Raw genomic sequence first — 15,940 nt, 5'->3', positions numbered from 1 at the left:
AATCGAGCAAAAGTGGCCCAAAATCACGATGCGCGTAAGGCGGTCTCGGCTACTCTTTCAGTCTTAAAATTAAGGGGGGCTATATTTCGACCTAGAAGCTCGAGACCGGGCGTGCGCGAATTTTAGCTGTGTCCATTTCACTGACATCTTAGGCGATCAGGTGTTAGTTTAGAGTCCTTGGGAGTGGAAAATATTTCCCAAATTCTGGCAGATCGAGCCAAAGTTGCTCAAAATCACGATGCGCGTAAGGCGGTCTCGGCTACTCTGTCAGTCTTAAAATGAAGTGGGGCTATATTTCGGCCGAGAAGCTCGACACCGAGCGTGCGCTCCTTTTGCCTGTGTATATATCACTGAAAACTAAGTTCATCATGAGTTAGCATAGAGTCCTCGGGACTGGAAAATATTGCCCGAATTCCGGCAAATCGAGCCAAAGATGCTCAAAATCAAGATGCGAGTAAGGCGTTTTCGGCTACTCTTTCACTCTGAAAATGAAGTGGGGCCATATTTCGGTTCTACAAGCTTGACACCGAGCGTGCGCTCCTTTTGCCTGTGTCCTTTTCACTAAGAACTAAGTCCATCAGGAGATAGTTTAGAGTCCTCGAGACTGGAAACTATCCTCCAAGTTTCGGCAAATTGAGCCATAGTTTCTTAAAATTACGATAAGCGTACGGCAGTTTCGTTTACTCTTTCAGTCTTAAAATGAAGTGGGGCTTTATTTCGACCTAGAAGCTCGACAGGGAGCATGCGCTCCTGTTACCTGTGACCATTTTACTGAAAACTAAGGTTATCAGGAGTTAGCTTAGAGTCCCCGGGACTGGAAAATATCCCCCAAGTTTTGGCAGATCGAGCCATAGTGGCTAAAAATTTCGATGCGCTTAAGGCGGTTTCGTTTACCCTTTCAGTCTTAAAATAAAGTGGGGCTAGATTTCGGCCTACACCCTGGAAACCTAGCGTGCGCTCCTTTTACCTGTGTCCATTGCACTGAAATCCAAGGCAATCAGGAGTTAGTTTAGAGCTTGCGGTACTGGAAAATATCCCCCAAACCCCGAGAAATCAAGCCGAAGTTGGACAAATTTACCATGCGCGTAAGGCGGTCTCGGCTACTCTTTCAGTCTTAAAGTGAAGTGGGGCTATATTTCGGCCCAGAAGCTCGAAAGTGAGCGTTCAAAACGTTTTGCTCTCTCAATTTAACTGAAAACCAAGGCCATCGTGAGTTAGTTTAGAGTCCCCGGGACTGAAAAATATCCCTTAAGTTCCGGAAACTCGTGCCGAAGTTGGTCAAAATCACGATGCGCCTAAGGCGGTCTCGGCTACTCTTTCAGTTTTAAGGTGAAGTTGGGTTATATTTCTCCCCAGAATTTCGAAAGTATGCGTTCAAAAAAATTGGCTGTGTCCATTTCACTGCAAACCAAGGCCATCAGGAATTACTTTAGAGTCCTTGGGACTGGAATATATCCCCGAAGTTTCGGGAAATCTAGCCCAAGTTGGTCAAATCCACGATGCGCGTAAGACGGTCTCGGCTACTCTTTCAGTCTTAAAGTGACGTGGGGCTATATTTCGGCTCAGAAGCTCGAAGGGGAGCGTTCAAAAAGTTTTGCTCTCTCCATTTCAATGCAAACCAAGGCAATCAGGAGTTACTTTGGAGTCCCCGGTACCGGAAAATATCCCCCATTTCCCGGGAAATCGAGCCAAAGTTGGTCACAATCACGATAAGCGTAAGGCGGTCTCGGCTACTCTTTCATTCTTAAAGTGAAGTGGGGCAATATTTCCGCCCAGAAGCTTGAAAGTGAGCGTTCAGAAAGTTTTGCTGTGTCCACTTCACTCCAAAGCAAGGCCATCAGGAGCTACTTTAGAGTCCGCGGGACTGTAAAATATCCCCCAAGTTCCGGGAAATCGAGCCGAAGTTAGTCAAAATCACGATGCGCGTGAGCCGGTCTCGGCTATTCTTTCAATCTTAAAGTAAAGTGGAGCTATATTTCCACCCAGAAGCGCGAAAGTGAACGTTCAAAAAGTTTTGCTGTGTCCATTTTAGTGCAGACCAAGGACGTCGGGGGCCAGTTTAGAGTCCCCGGGAATGAAAAATATCCCCCAAGTTCCGGGAAATTTAGCCAAAGTTGGTCAAAATCACGACGCGCGTACGGCGGTCTCGGCTACTCTTTCAGTCTTAAAGTGAAGTGGGGCAATATTTCGGCCCAGAAGCTCGAAACTGAGTGTTTAAAGAGTTTTGCTGTGTCAATTTCACTGGAAACCAAGGCCATCAGGAGTTAGTTTAGAGACCTAGGGAGTAGAGAATATCCCCCAATTTCCGGGAAATTTAGCCGAAGTTTGTCAAAATCACCAGGGCGTAAGGCGGTCTTGGCTAATCTTTCAGTCTTAAAGTGAAGTGGGGCTATATTTCGCCCCAGAAGCTCGAAAGTGAGCGTTCAAAAAGTTTTTCTGCGTCAATTTCACTTCGAACCAAAGCCATCAAGAGTTAGTTTAGAGTCCCAGGGACTGGAAAATATGGCGTAAGTGCCGAAAAATCGAGACAAAGTTTGGGAAAATAAATAAGCGCGTAAGGCCGTCTCGGCTACTCTTTTAGTGTTAAAATAAAGTGGGGCTCTATTTCGGCCCAGAAGCTCCAAAGTAAGGGTTCAAAAAAATTTGCTGTGTCCATTTCACTGGAAACCAAGGTCATCAGGAGTTAGTTTAGTGTTCCCGGGACTGGAATATATCCCCCAGTTTCCGGGAAATCGAGCCGAAGTTAGTCAAAATTACGATTTGAGTAAGACGCGGCTAGTCTTACTCTTAAAAAGAAGTGGGGCTATATTTCGGCCCAGAAGCTCGAAGGTGAGTCTCCACAACGTTTTGATCTCTCAGTTTCAATGCAAAGCAAGGCAATCAGGAGTTAGTTTAGAGTCCCCGGGACTGGAAAATATTGCCCAAGTTCCGCGATATCGATCCGAAGTTGGTCAAAATCACGATGCGCGAAACGCGATCTCGGCTATTGTTTCAGTCTTAAAGTGAAGTGGGGCTATATTTCAGCCCAGAAGCTCGAAAGTGACCGTTTAAAAAGTTACGCTTTGTGCATTTAACTGGAAACAAAGGCCATCAGGAGTTAGTTTAAAGTCCCCCGGACTGGAAAATATCCGCCAAGTTCCGGGAAATAGAGCTGAAGTTGGTCAAAATCAGGATGCCTGTAAGGCGGTCTCCGCTACTCTTTCAGTCTTAAAGTGAAGTGGGGCTATATTTCGGCCCAGAAGCTGCAAAGTGATCCTTAAAAAAGTTATGCTCTGTGAATTTCCCTGCAAACCAAGGCCATCAGGAGTTAGTTTAGAGTCCCCCTGACTGGAAAATATCCCCCAAGTTCCGGGAAATCGAGCTGAACTTGGTCAAAATCACGATGCGCGTAAGGCGGTCTCGGCTACTATTTCAGGGTTAAAGTGAAGTGGGCTTCTATTTAAGCCCACAAGCTAGAAGGTGAGTGTTAAAAAAGTTCTGCTCTGTCGATTTCTCCGAAAACCAAGGCCATAAGGAGTTAATTTAGAGCTCGCGGGACTCGAATATATCCGCCAAGCTCCGGGAAATCGACCCCAAGTTGGTCAAAATCACGATTCGCGCAAGACGGTTTCGGCTACTCTTTCAGTCTTAAAGTAAAGTGGGCTATATTTCGGGCCAGAAGCTCGAAAGTGAGCGTTCAAAAAGTTTCGCTGTGTCCATTTCAATGCAAACCAAGACGATCAGGAGTTAGTTTGCAGTCTCCGGGACTGGAAACTATCTTCCAAATTCCGGGAAATCGAGCCGAAGTTGGTCAAAATCACGATGCGCGCAAGGCGGTCTCAGCTATTTTTTCAGTCTTAAAGTGAAGTTGGGCTATATTTTAGGCCAGAAGCTCGAAGATAAGCGTTCAAAAAGTTTTGCTGTGTCCATTTCAATGCAAACCAAGGCCATCAGTAATTAGTTTAGAGACCCAAGGAGTGGAAAATATCCCCCAAATTCCGGGAAATTTAGCCGAAGTTGGTCAAAATCACCATGTGCGTAAGGCGGTCTCGGCTAATCTTTCAGTCTTTAAGTGAAGTGGGGCTTCATTTGGGCGAAGAAGCTCGAAAGTGAACGTTCAAAAAGTTTTGCTGTGTCCATTTCAATGCGAACCAAGGCAATCAGGAGTTACTTTACAGCAGCAGTTAGTTTAGGGTCCCCGGGACTAAAGAAATATGCCCCAAGTTGCGGGAAATCGAGTCGAAGTTGGTCAAAATCACGATGCGCGTAAGGCGCTCTCGCTTACTCTTTCAGTCTTTAAGTGAAGTGGGGCTTCATTTGGGCGAAGAAGCTCGAAAGTGAACGTTCAAAAAGTTTTGCTGTGTCCATTTCAATGCGAACCAAGGCAATCAGGAGTTACTTTACAGTCCGCGGGACTAAAAAATATTCCCCAAGTTCCGGGAAACCGAGCCGAAGTTGGTCAAAATGACGATGCGCGTAAGGCGGTCTCGGCTACTCTTTTAGTCTTAAAGTAAGTGGGGCTATATCTCGTCCGAGAAGCTCGAAACTGAGTGTTTAAAAAGTTTTGCTGTGTCAATTTCACTGCTAACCAAGGCCATCAGGAGTTAGTATAGAGACCCAGGGAGTGGAAAATATCCCCCAAATTCCGGGAAATTTAGCCTAAGTTTGTCAAAATCACTATGGGCGTAAGACGGTCTTGGCTAATCTTTCAGTCTTAAAGTGAAGTGGGGCTATATTTCGCCCCAGAAGCTCGAAAGTGAGCGTTCAAAAAGTTTTCCCTTGTCAAGTTCACTTCAAACCAAGGTGATCAGGAGTTAGTTTAGGGTCCCCAGGACTGGAAAATATGCCCCAATTTCCGGGATATCGATCCGAAGTTGGTCAAAATCACGATTCGCGAAACACGGGTCGGCTATTGTTGCAGTCTTAAAGTGAAGTGGGGCTATATTTCAGCCCAGAAGCTCGAAAGTGATCGTTTAAAAAGTTACGCTCCGTGCATTTAACTGCAAAAAAAGGCCATCAGGAGTTATTAAGTCCCCCGGACTGGAAAATATCCCCCAAGTTCCGGGAAATCGAGCTGAACTTGGTTAAAAGCACGATGTCTGGAAGGCGGTCTCGGCTATTCTTTCAGTCTTCAAGTGAAGTGGGGCTATATTTTGGCGCAGAAGCTCGATGATGAGCGTTAAAAAAGTTATGCTGTGTCCATTTCATTGCAAACCAAGGCCATCAGGAATTAGTTTAGAGTCCACAGAACTGGAAAATAGTCCCTAAGTTCCGGCCAATCGAGCCGAAGTTGGTCAAAATCACGATGGGCGTAAGGCGGACTCGGCTCATCTTTCACTCCTCAAGCGAAGTGGGGCTATATTTCGACCCAGAAGCTCGAAACTCTGCTTTCAAAAACTTTTGCTGTTTCAATTTCACTGCAAAACAAGGTCATCAGGACTTAGTTTATAGTCCCCGGGACTAGGAAATATCCCCCAAGTCCCGGGAAATCAAGCCGAAGATGGTCAAAATCACGATGCGCGTAAAGCGGTCTCGGCAACTCTTTAAGTCTTAAAGTGAAGTGGGGTTATATTTCGGCACCGAAGGTCCAAAGTGAGCGTTCAAAAAGTTTTGTTGTGTCCATTTCACTGCAAAGCAAGGCCATCAGGAGTTATTTTAGAGTCCCCGGGACTGGAAAATATCCCCCAAGTTCCGGAAAATCAAGCCAAAGTTGGTCAAAATCACGATGCGCGTAAGACGGTCTCGGCTACTCTTTCAGGCTTAAAGTGAAGTGGGGCTATATTCGGCTCAGAAGCTTGAAGGTGGAGCGTTTAAAATGTTTTGCTCTGTCCATTTCAATGCAAACCACGGCGATCGGGAGTTAGTTTACAGTCCCTGGGACTGAAAAATATCCCACAAGTTCCGGCAAATTGAGCCAAAGTTGCTCAAAATCACCATGCGCGTAAGGCCGTTTCGTCTATTTTTTCAGTCTTAAAATGAAGTGGGGCTATATTTCGACCTAGAAGCTCGGCACCGAGCGTGCGCTAATTTAATCTGTGTCGATTTCACTGAAAACTAAGGCAATCAGGAGTTAGTTTAGAGCTGCCAAAGCTGGAAACTATCCCCCAAGTTCCGGCAAATCGAGCCATAGGGGCTCAAAATCACGATGCGCGTAAGGCGGTCTCGTCTACTCTTTCAGCCTTAAAATGAAATGGGCTATATTTCGGCCCAAAGGCTCGAAAGTGAGCGTTCAAAAAGATTTCCTGTGTCCATTTCACTGCAAACTAAAGCAAAGAGGAAATACGTTAGAGTCCCCGGGACTGTAAAATATCCCCCAAGTTCCGGGAAATCAAGTGGAAGTTGGTCAAAATCACGTTGCACGCAAGGCGGTCTCGGCTACTCTTTCAGTTTTAAAGTGAAGTGGGGCTATATTTCGACCCAGCAGCTCGAAAGTGAGCGTTTAAAAAGTTTTCCTGTGTCCATTGCTCGGCCAACCAAGGCAATCAGGAGTTAGTTTAGAGTCCCCGGGACTGAAAAATATCCCTTACGTTCCGGAAACTCGAGCCGAAGTTGGTCAAAATCACGATGCGCCTAAGGCGGTCTCGACTACTCTTGCAGTTTTAAAGTGAAGTGGGGCTATATTTCTCCCCAGACTTTCGAAAGTATGCCTTGAAAAAAATTGGCTGTGTCCATTTCACTGCAAACCAAGGCCATCAGGAATTACTTTAGAGTCCTTGGGACTGGAATATATCCCCGAAGTTTCGGGAAATCTAGCCGAAGTTGGTCAAAACCACGATGCGCGTAAGACGGTCTCGGCTACTCTTTCAGTCTTAAAGTGAAGTGGGGCTATATTTCGGCTCAGAAGCTCGAAGGGGAGCGTTCAAAAAGTTTTGCTCTCTCCATTCCAATGCAAACCAAGGCAATCAGGAGTTACTTTCGAGTCCCCGGTACCGGAAAATATCCCCCATTTCCCGGGAAATCGAGCCAAAGTTGGTCACAATCACGATAAGCGTAAGGCGGTCTCGGCTACTCTTTCATTCTTAAAGTGAAGTGGGGCAATATTTCCGCCCAGAAGCTTGAAAGTGAGCGTTCAGAAAGTTTTGCTGTGTCCACTTCACTCCAAAGCAAGGCCATCAGGAGCTACTTTAGAGTCCCCGGGACTGTAAAATATCCCCCAAGTTCCGGGAAATCGAGCCGAAGTTAGTCAAAATCACGATGCGCGTAAGCCGGTCTTGGCTACTCTTTCAATCTTAAAGTAAAGTGGAGCTATATTTCGGCCCAGAAGCTCGAAAGTGAGCAATCAAAAAGTTTTGCTGTGTCCATTTTAGTGCAGACCAAGGACGTCGGGGGCCAGTTTAGAGTCCCCGGGAATGGAAAATATTCCCCAAGTTCCGGGAAATTTAGCCAAAGTTGGTCAAAGTCACGACGCGCGTACGGCGGTCTCGGCTACTCTTTCAGTGTTAAAGTGAAGTGGGGCAATATTTCGGCCCAGAAGCTCGAAACTGAGTGTTTAAAAAGTTTTGCTGTGTCAATTTCACTGCAAACCAAGGCCATCAGGAGTTAGTTTAGAGACCCAGGGAGTAGAAAATATCCCCCAAATTCCGGGAAATTTAGCCGAAGTTTGTCAAAATCACCAGGGCGTAAGGCGGTCTTGGCTAATCTTTCAGTCTTAAAGTGAAGTGGGGCTATATTTCGCCCCAGAAGCTCGAAAGTGAGCGTTCAAAAAGTTTTCCTGTGTCAATTTCACTTCGAACCAAAGCCATCAAGATTTAGTTTAGAGTCCCAGGGACTGGAAAATATCCTGTAAGTACCGAAAAATCGAGACAAAGTTTGGCAAAATAAATAAGCGCGTAAGGCCGTCTCGGCTACTCTTTTAGTGTTAAAATAAGGTGGGGCTCTATTTCGGCCCAGAAGCTCCAAAGTATGGGTTCAAAAAAAATTTGCTCTGTCCATTTCACTGGAAACCGAGGCCATCAGGAGTTAGTTTAGTGTTCCCGGGACTGGAATATATCCCCCAGTTTCCGGGAAATCGAGCCGAAGTTAGTCAAAATCACGATGTGCGTAAGACAGACTCGGCTACTCTTACTCTTAAAAAGAAGTGGGGCTATATTTCGGTCCAGAAGCTCGAAGGTGAGTCTTCACAACGTTTTGCTCTGTCAGTTTCAATGCAAAGCAAGGGAATCAGGAGTTAGTTTAGAGTCCCCGGAACTGGAAAATATCCCCCAAGTTCCGGGATATCGATCCGAAGTTGGTCAAAATCACGATGCGCGAAACGCGATCTCGGCTATTGTTTCAGTCTTAAAGTGAAGTGCGGCTATATTTCGACCCAAAAGCTCGAAAGTGACCGTTTAAAAAGTTACGCTTTGTGCATGTAACTGCAAACAAAGGCCATCAGGAGTTAGTTTAAAGTCCCGCGGACTGGAAAATATCCGCCAAGTTCCGGGAAATCGAGCTTAAGGTTGTCAAAATCAGGATGCCTGTAAGGCGGTCTCCGCTACTCTTTCAGTCTTAAAGTGAAGTAGGGCTATATTTCGGCCCAGAAGCTGGAAAGTGATCGTTAAAAAAGTTATGCTCTCTGCATTTCACTGCAAACCAAGGCCATCAGGAGTTAGTTTAGAGTCCCCCGGACTGGAAAGTATCCCCCAAGTTCCGGGAAAGCGAGCTGAACTTGGTCAAAATCACGATGCGCGTAAGGCGGTCTCGGCTACTATTTCAGGGTTAAAGTGAAGTGGGCTTCTATTTAAGCCCACAAGCTAGAAGGTGAGTGTTAAAAGAGTTCTGCTCTGTCGATTTCTCCGAAAACCAAGGCCATAAGGAGTTAATTTAGAGCTCGCGGGACTCGAATATATCCGCCAAGCTCCGGGATATCGACCCGAAGTTAGTCAAAATCACGGTTGGTGCAAGACGGTTTCGGCTACTCTTTCAGTCTTAAAGTAAAGTGGGCTATATTTCGGGCCAGAAGCTCGAAAGTGAGCGTTCAAAAAGTTTCGCTGTGTCCATTTCTATGCAAACCAAGACGATCAGGAGTTAGTTTAGAGTCTCCGGGAGTGGAAAATATCTTCCAAATTCCGGGAAATCGAGCCGAAGTTGGTCAAAATCACAATGCGCGCAAGGCGGTCTCAGCTATTCTTTCAGTCTTAAAGTGAAGTTGGGCTATATTTTAGGCCAGAAGCTCGAAGATAAGCGTTCAAAAAGTTTGGCTGTGTCCATTTCACTGCAAACCAAGGCCATCAGTAATTAGTTTAGAGACCCAAGGAGTGGAAAATATCCCCCAAATTCCGGGAAATTTAGCCGAAGTTGGTCAAAATCACCATGTGCGTAAGGCGGTCTCGGCTAATCTTTCAGTCTTAAGGTGAAGTAGGGCTATATTTCTGCCCAGAAGCTCGGAAGTGACCGTTGAAAAGATCTTCCTGTGTCAATTTCACTGCAAACAAAGGCAAGCAGAAGTTAGGTTAGAGTCCCAGGGACTGGAAAATATCCTGTAAGTGCGGGAAAATGGGGACAAATGTTGTCAAAAAGAAGATACGCGTAAGGCCGTCTCGGCTATTCGTTCAGTCTTAAAGTGAAGTGAGGCTCTACTTCGGCCCAGAAGGTCCAAAGTGAGCGTTCAAAAAAAAATTGCTGTGTCCATTTGACTGGAAACCAAGGCAATCAGGAGATAGTTTAGAGTCCCCGAGACTTGAATATATCCCCTAAGTTCCGGGGAATCGAGCCAAAGTTTGTCAAACTCACGATGCGCGTAAGACGGACTCGGCTACTTTTTCAATCTTAAAGTAGAGTGGGGCTATATTTGGGCCCAGAAGCTCGAAGGTGAGCGTTCAAAATGTTTTCCTCTGTCCATTTCAATACAAACCAAGGCGATCAGGAGTTAGTTTAGAGTCCTCGGGACTGTAAAATACCCCCCAAGTTCCTAGAAATCGATCCGAAGTTGGTCAAAATCACGACGCGCGTAAGGCGGTCTCGGCTACTCTTTCAGTCTTAAAGTGAAGTGTGGCTATATTTCCGCAAAGAAGGTCGAAAGTGAACGTTGAAAAAGTTATGCTGTGCCCAATTCACTGCAAAGCAAGGTAATCAGGTGTTAGTTTAGAGTCCGCCGGATTTGAAAATATCCCCCAAGTTCCGGGAAATCGAGCCTAAGCTGGTCAAAATCACGATGCGCGTAAGGCGGTCTCGGCTACTCTTAAAGTCTTAAAGTGAAGTGGGGCTATATTTGGGCCCAGAAGCTCGAACGTGAGCGTTCAAAATGTTTTCCTATGTCCATTTCAATGCAAACAAAGGCCCTCTGGAGTTAATTTAGAGTCCCCGGGACTAAAAAGATATCCCCCAAAATGCGGGAAATCGAGCCGAGGTTGGTCAAAATCACGATGCGCGTAAGGCGCTCTCGCTTACTCTTTCAGTCTTTAAGTAAAGTGGGGCTTCATTTGGGCCAAGAAGCTCGAAAGTGAACGTTCAAAAAGTTTTGCTGTGTCCATTTCAATGCGAACCAAGGCAATCAGGACTTACTTTAGAGTCCACGGGACTAAAAAATATTCCCCAAGTTCCGGGAAACCGAGCCGAAGTTGGTCAAAATCACGATGCGCGTAACGCGGGCTCGGCTACTCTTTTAGTCTTAAAGTAAAGTGGGGCTATATCTCGTCCCAGAAGCTCGAAAATGAGCGTTCAAAAACCCTTGCTGTGTCCAGTTTACTGCAGACCAAGGACGTCGGGGGCCAGTTTAGAGTCCCCAGGAATGGAAAATATCCCCCAAGTTCCGGGAACTTTACCCGAAGTTGGTCAAAATCACGACGCGCGTACGGCGGTCTCGGCTACTCTCTCAGTCTTAAAGTGAAGTGGGGCAATATTTCGCCCCAGAAGCTCGAAACTGAGTGTTTAAAAAGTTTTGCTGTGTCAATTTCACTGCAAACCAAGGCCATCAGGAGTTAGTATAGAGACCCAGGGAGTGGAAAATATCCCCCAAATTCCGGGGAATTTAGCCTAAGTTTGTCAAAATCACCATGGGCGTAAGACGGTCTTGGCTAATCTTTCAGTCTTAAAGTGAAGTGGGGCTATATTTCGCCCCAGAAGCTCGAAAGTGAGCGTTCAAAAAGTTTTCCCTTGCCAAGTTCACTTCAAACCAAGGTGATCAGGAGTTAGTTTAGTGTCCTCAGGACTGGAAAATATGCCCCAATTTCCGGGATATCGATCCGAAGTTGGTCAAAATCACGATTCGCGAAACGCGGGTCGGCTATTGTTGCAGTCTTAAAGTGAAGTGGGGCTATATTTCAGCCCAGAAGCTCGAAAGTGAGCGTTCAAAAAGTTATCCTGTGTCCATTTCACTGCAAACCAAACCAATCAGGAGTTAGTTTAGAGTCTCCGGAACTGGAAAATATCCCCCAAGTTCCGCGAAATCGAGACGAAGATGGTCAAAATCACGATGCGCGTATGGCGGACTCTGCTACTCTTTCAGTCTTAAAGTGAAGTAGGGCTATATTTCGGATCAGAAGCTCGAAGATGAGCGTTCAAAAAGTTTTGCTGTATCCATTTCATTGCAAACCAAGGCCATCAGGAATTAGTTTAGAGTCCACAGAACTGGAAAATATTCCTTAAGTTCCGGCCAATCGAGCCGAAGTTGGTCAAAATCGCGATGGGCGTAAGGCAGAGTCGGCTCATCTTTCACTCCTCAAGTGAAGTGGGGCTATATTTCGGCCCAGAAGCTCGAAACTCTGCTTTCAAAAACTTTTGCTGTTTCAATTTCACTGTAAAACAAGGTCATCAGGACTTAGTTTATAGTCCCCCGGACTAGAAAATATCCCCCAAGTCCCGGGAAATCAAGGCGAAGATAGTCAAAATCACAATGTGCGTAAAGCGGTCTCGGCAACTCTTTAAGTCTTAAAGTGAAGTGGGGTTATATTTCGGCCCAGAAGGTCCAAAGTGAGCGTTCAAAAAGTTTTGCTGTGTCCATTTCACTGCAAAGCAAGGCCATCAGGAGTTATTTTAGAGTCCCCGGGACTGGAAAATATCCCCCAAGTTCCGGAAAATCAAGCCAAAGTTGGCCAAAATCACGATGCGCGTAAGACGGTCTCGTCGACTCTTGCAGGCTTAAAGTGAAGTGGGGCTATATTCGGCTCAGAAGCTTGAAGGTGAGCGTTTAAAATGTTTTGCTCTGTCCATTTCAACGCAAACCAAGGCGATCGGGAGTTAGTTTACAGTCCCTGGGACTGAAAAATATCCCACAACTTTCGGCAAATTGTGCCAAAGTTGCTCAAAATCACGATGCGCGTAAGGCCGTTTCGTCTATTTTTTCAGTCTTAAAATGAAGTGGGGCTATATTTCGACCTAGAAGCTCGGCACCGAACGTGCGCTAATTTAATCTGTGTCGATTTCACTGAAAACTAAGGCAATCAGGAGTTAGTTTAGAGCTGCCAAGGCTGGAAACTATCCCCCAAGTTCCGGCAAATCGAGCCATAGAGGCTCAAAATCACGATGCGCGTAAGGCGGTCTCGTCTACTCTTTCAGCCTTAAAATGAAATGGGCTATATTTCGGCCCAAAGGCTCGAAAGTGAGCGTTCAAAAAGATTTCCTGTGTCCATTTCACTGCAAACCAAGGCCAAGAGGAAATACGTTAGAGTCCCCGGGACTGTAAAATATCCCCCAAGTTCCGGGAAATCAAGCGGAAGTTGGTCAAAATCACGTTGCGCGCAAGGCGGTCTCGGCTACTCTTTCAGTTTTAAAGTGAAGTGGGGCTATATTTCGACCCAGCAGCTCGAAAGTGAGCGTTCAAAAAGTTCTCCTGTGTCCATTGCTCGGCCAACCAAGGCAATCAGGAGTTAGTTTAGAGTCCCCGGGACTGGAAAATATGCCCGCAGTTCTGGGAAATGGAGCCGAACTTGGTCAAAATCACGATGCGCTTAAGACGGTCTCGGCTACTCTTTAAGTCTTAAAGTGAAGTGGGGCTATGTGTTGGCCCAGAAGCTTTAAAGTGAGCGTTGAAAAAGTTTTGCCGTTTCCATTTTACTGCAAACCAAGGCAATCAGGAGTTAGTTTAAAGTTCCCGGGTCTGGAAAATATTCCCCAAGTTCCGGGAAATCGAGGCGTAGTTTGTCAAAATCACGATTCGCATAAGGCGGTGTCGGCTACTCTTTCAGTCTTAAAGTGAAGTGTGGCTATATTTTGGCCCAAAAGCTCGCACAACAGCGTTAAAAAGTTTTCCTGTGTCCATTTCACTGCAAAGCAAGGCAATCAGGAGTTAGTTTAGAGTCCCCGGGACTGGAAAATATCCCGCAAGTTTCCGAAAATCGAGCTTAAGTTAGTCAAAATTACGATGCGCGTAAGGCGGCCTCGGCTACTCTTTCAATCTTAAAATGAAGTGGGGCTAAACTTTTGGGCCCAGAAGCTGGAAAGTCAGCGTTCAAAAAGTTTTGCTGTTTCCATTTCACTCCAAACCAAGACAAGGAGGAGTTAGTTTAGAGTCCCCGGGACTGGAAAATATCTCCCAAGTTCCGGGAAATCAACCCGAAGTTTGTCAAAATCACGATGGGCGTAAGGCGGTCTCGGGTACCCTTTTAGTGTTAAAGTAAAGTGGGGCTATATTTTGGCCCAGAAGCTCGAAATTCAGCGTTCACAAAGTTTTGCTGTGTCCATTTTACTGCAAACCAAGGCCATTAGGAATTACTTTAGAGTCCTCAGAACTGGAATATATCCCCTAAGTTCCGGCAAATCGAGCCGAAGTTGCTCAAAATCAGGATGCGCGTAAGTCGGTGTCGGCTACTCTTTTAGTCTTGAAGTGAAGTGGGGCTCTATTTCGGTCCAGAACCTCGAAAGTGTGCGTTCAAAAACTTGTGCTGTGTAAATTTCACTGCAAACCATGGCCATCAGAAGTTAGTTTAGAGTCCCCGGGACTGGAAAATATTCCCCAAGTTCCGGGAAATCGAGCAGAAGTTGATCAAAATCACGATGCGCGTAACGCGGTCTCGGCTTCTGTTTCAGTCTTAAAGTGAAATGTGGCTGTATTTCGGCCCACAAGCTCGAAAGTGAGCGTTCAAAAAGTTTTGCTGTGTCCATTTCACTGCAAACCAAGGCCATCAGGCGTTAGTTTAGAGTACGCGGAAGTAGAAAATATCCCCCCAGTTCCGGGAAATCGAGCCCAAGTTGGTCAAAATCACGATGCGCGAGGGGCGGTCCCGGCTACTCTTTCAGTCTTAAAGTCAAGTTGCGCTATATTTCGGCCCAGAGGCTCGAAAGTGCGCATTCGAATAGTTTTGCTCTGTCCATTTCACTGCAAAGCAAGGCCATCAGGAGTTAGTTTAGAGCCCTTGGGACTAGAAAATATTTCCCAGGTTCCGCCAGATCGAGCCGAAGTTGGTCAAAGTCACGATGCGCGTAAGGCGCTCTCGGTTAGTCTTTCAGTCTTAAAGTGAAGTTGGGCTATAGTTCGGCCAAGAAGCTCGAAAGTGCGCGTTCAAAAAGGTTTGCTCTGTCCCTTTCACTGGAAACCAAGGCCGTCAGGAGTTAGTTTAGAGTCCCCGGGACTGGAAAATATTCTCCAAGTTCCAGGAAATCGCGCCGAAGTTGATCAAAATCACCATGCGCGTAACGGGCTCTCGGCTATTCTTTCAGTCTTAAATTTTGAGTAGGGCTATATTTCGGCCCTGAAGCTCGAAGGTGAGCGTTCAGAATGTTTTGCTGTGTTCATTAAATTGGAAACCAAGGTCATCGGGAGTTAGTTTAGCGTCCCCGGGACTTTAAATTATTCGCCAACTTCCGGGAAATCGAGCAAAAGTGGCCCAAAATCACGATGCGCGTAAGGCGGTCTCGGCTACTCTTTCAGTCTTAAAATTAAGGGGGGCTATATTTCGACCTAGAAGCTCGAGACAGGGCGTGCGCTAATTTTAGCTGTGTCCATTTCACTGACATCTTAGGCGATCAGGTGTTAGTTTAGAGTCCTTGGGAGTGGAAAATATTTCCCAAATTCTGGCAGATCGAGCCAAAGTTGCTCAAAATCACCATGCGCGTAAGGCGGTCTCGGCTACTCTTTCAGTCTTAAAATGAAGTGGGGCTATATTTCGGCCGAGAAGCTCGACACCGAGCGTGCGCTCCTTTTGCCTGTGTACATATCACTGAAAACTAAGTTCATCATGAGTTAGCATAGAGTCCTTGGGACTGGAAAATATTGCCCGAATTCCGGCAAATCGAGCCAAAGATGCTCAAAATCAAGATGCGAGTAAGGCGTTTTCGGCTACTCTTTCACTCTGAAAATGAAGTGGGGCCATATTTCGGTTCTACAAGCTTGACACCGAGCGTGCGCTCCTTTTGCCTGTGTCCTTTTCACTAAGAACTAAGTCCATCAGGAGATAGTTTAGAGTCCTCGAGACTGGAAACTATCCTCCAAGTTTCGGCAAATTGAGCCATAGTTTCTTAAAATTACGATAAGCGTACGGCAGTTTCGTTTACTCTTTAAGTCTTAAAAGGAAGTGGGGCTTTATTTCGACTTAGAAGCTCGACAGGGAGCGTGCGCTCCTGTTACCTGTGACCATTTTACTGAAAACTAAGGTTATCAGGAGTTACCTTAGAGTCCCCGGGACTGGAAAATATCCCCCAAGTTTTGGCAGATCGAGCCATAGTGGCTAAAAATTTCGATGCGCTTAAGGCGGTTTCGTCTACCCTTTCAGTCTTAAAATAAAGTGGGGCTAGATTTCGGCCTACAACCTGGAAACCCAGCGTGCGCTCCTTTTACCTGTGTCCATTTGCCTGAAAACCAAGGCAATCAGGAGTTAGCTTAGAGCTTCCGAGACTGGAAAATATCCCCCAAACCCCGAGAAATCAAGCCGAAGTTGGACAAATTTACCGTGCGCGTAAGGCAGTCTCGGCTACTCTTTCAGTCTTAAAGTGAAGTGGGGCAATATTTCGGCCCAGAAGCTCGAAACTGAGTGTTTAAAAAGTTTTGCTGTCTCAATTTCACAGGAAACCAAGGCCATCAGGAGTTAGTTTAGAGACCCAGGGAGTG

Source organism: Orbicella faveolata, unplaced genomic scaffold (assembly GCF_042242905.1).
Source record: "Orbicella faveolata isolate gen_17 unplaced genomic scaffold, um_ofav_v1 contig_25, whole genome shotgun sequence".
Lineage (NCBI taxonomy): Eukaryota > Metazoa > Cnidaria > Anthozoa > Scleractinia > Merulinidae > Orbicella > Orbicella faveolata.
Note: the sequence above shows the minus strand (reverse complement) of the source record.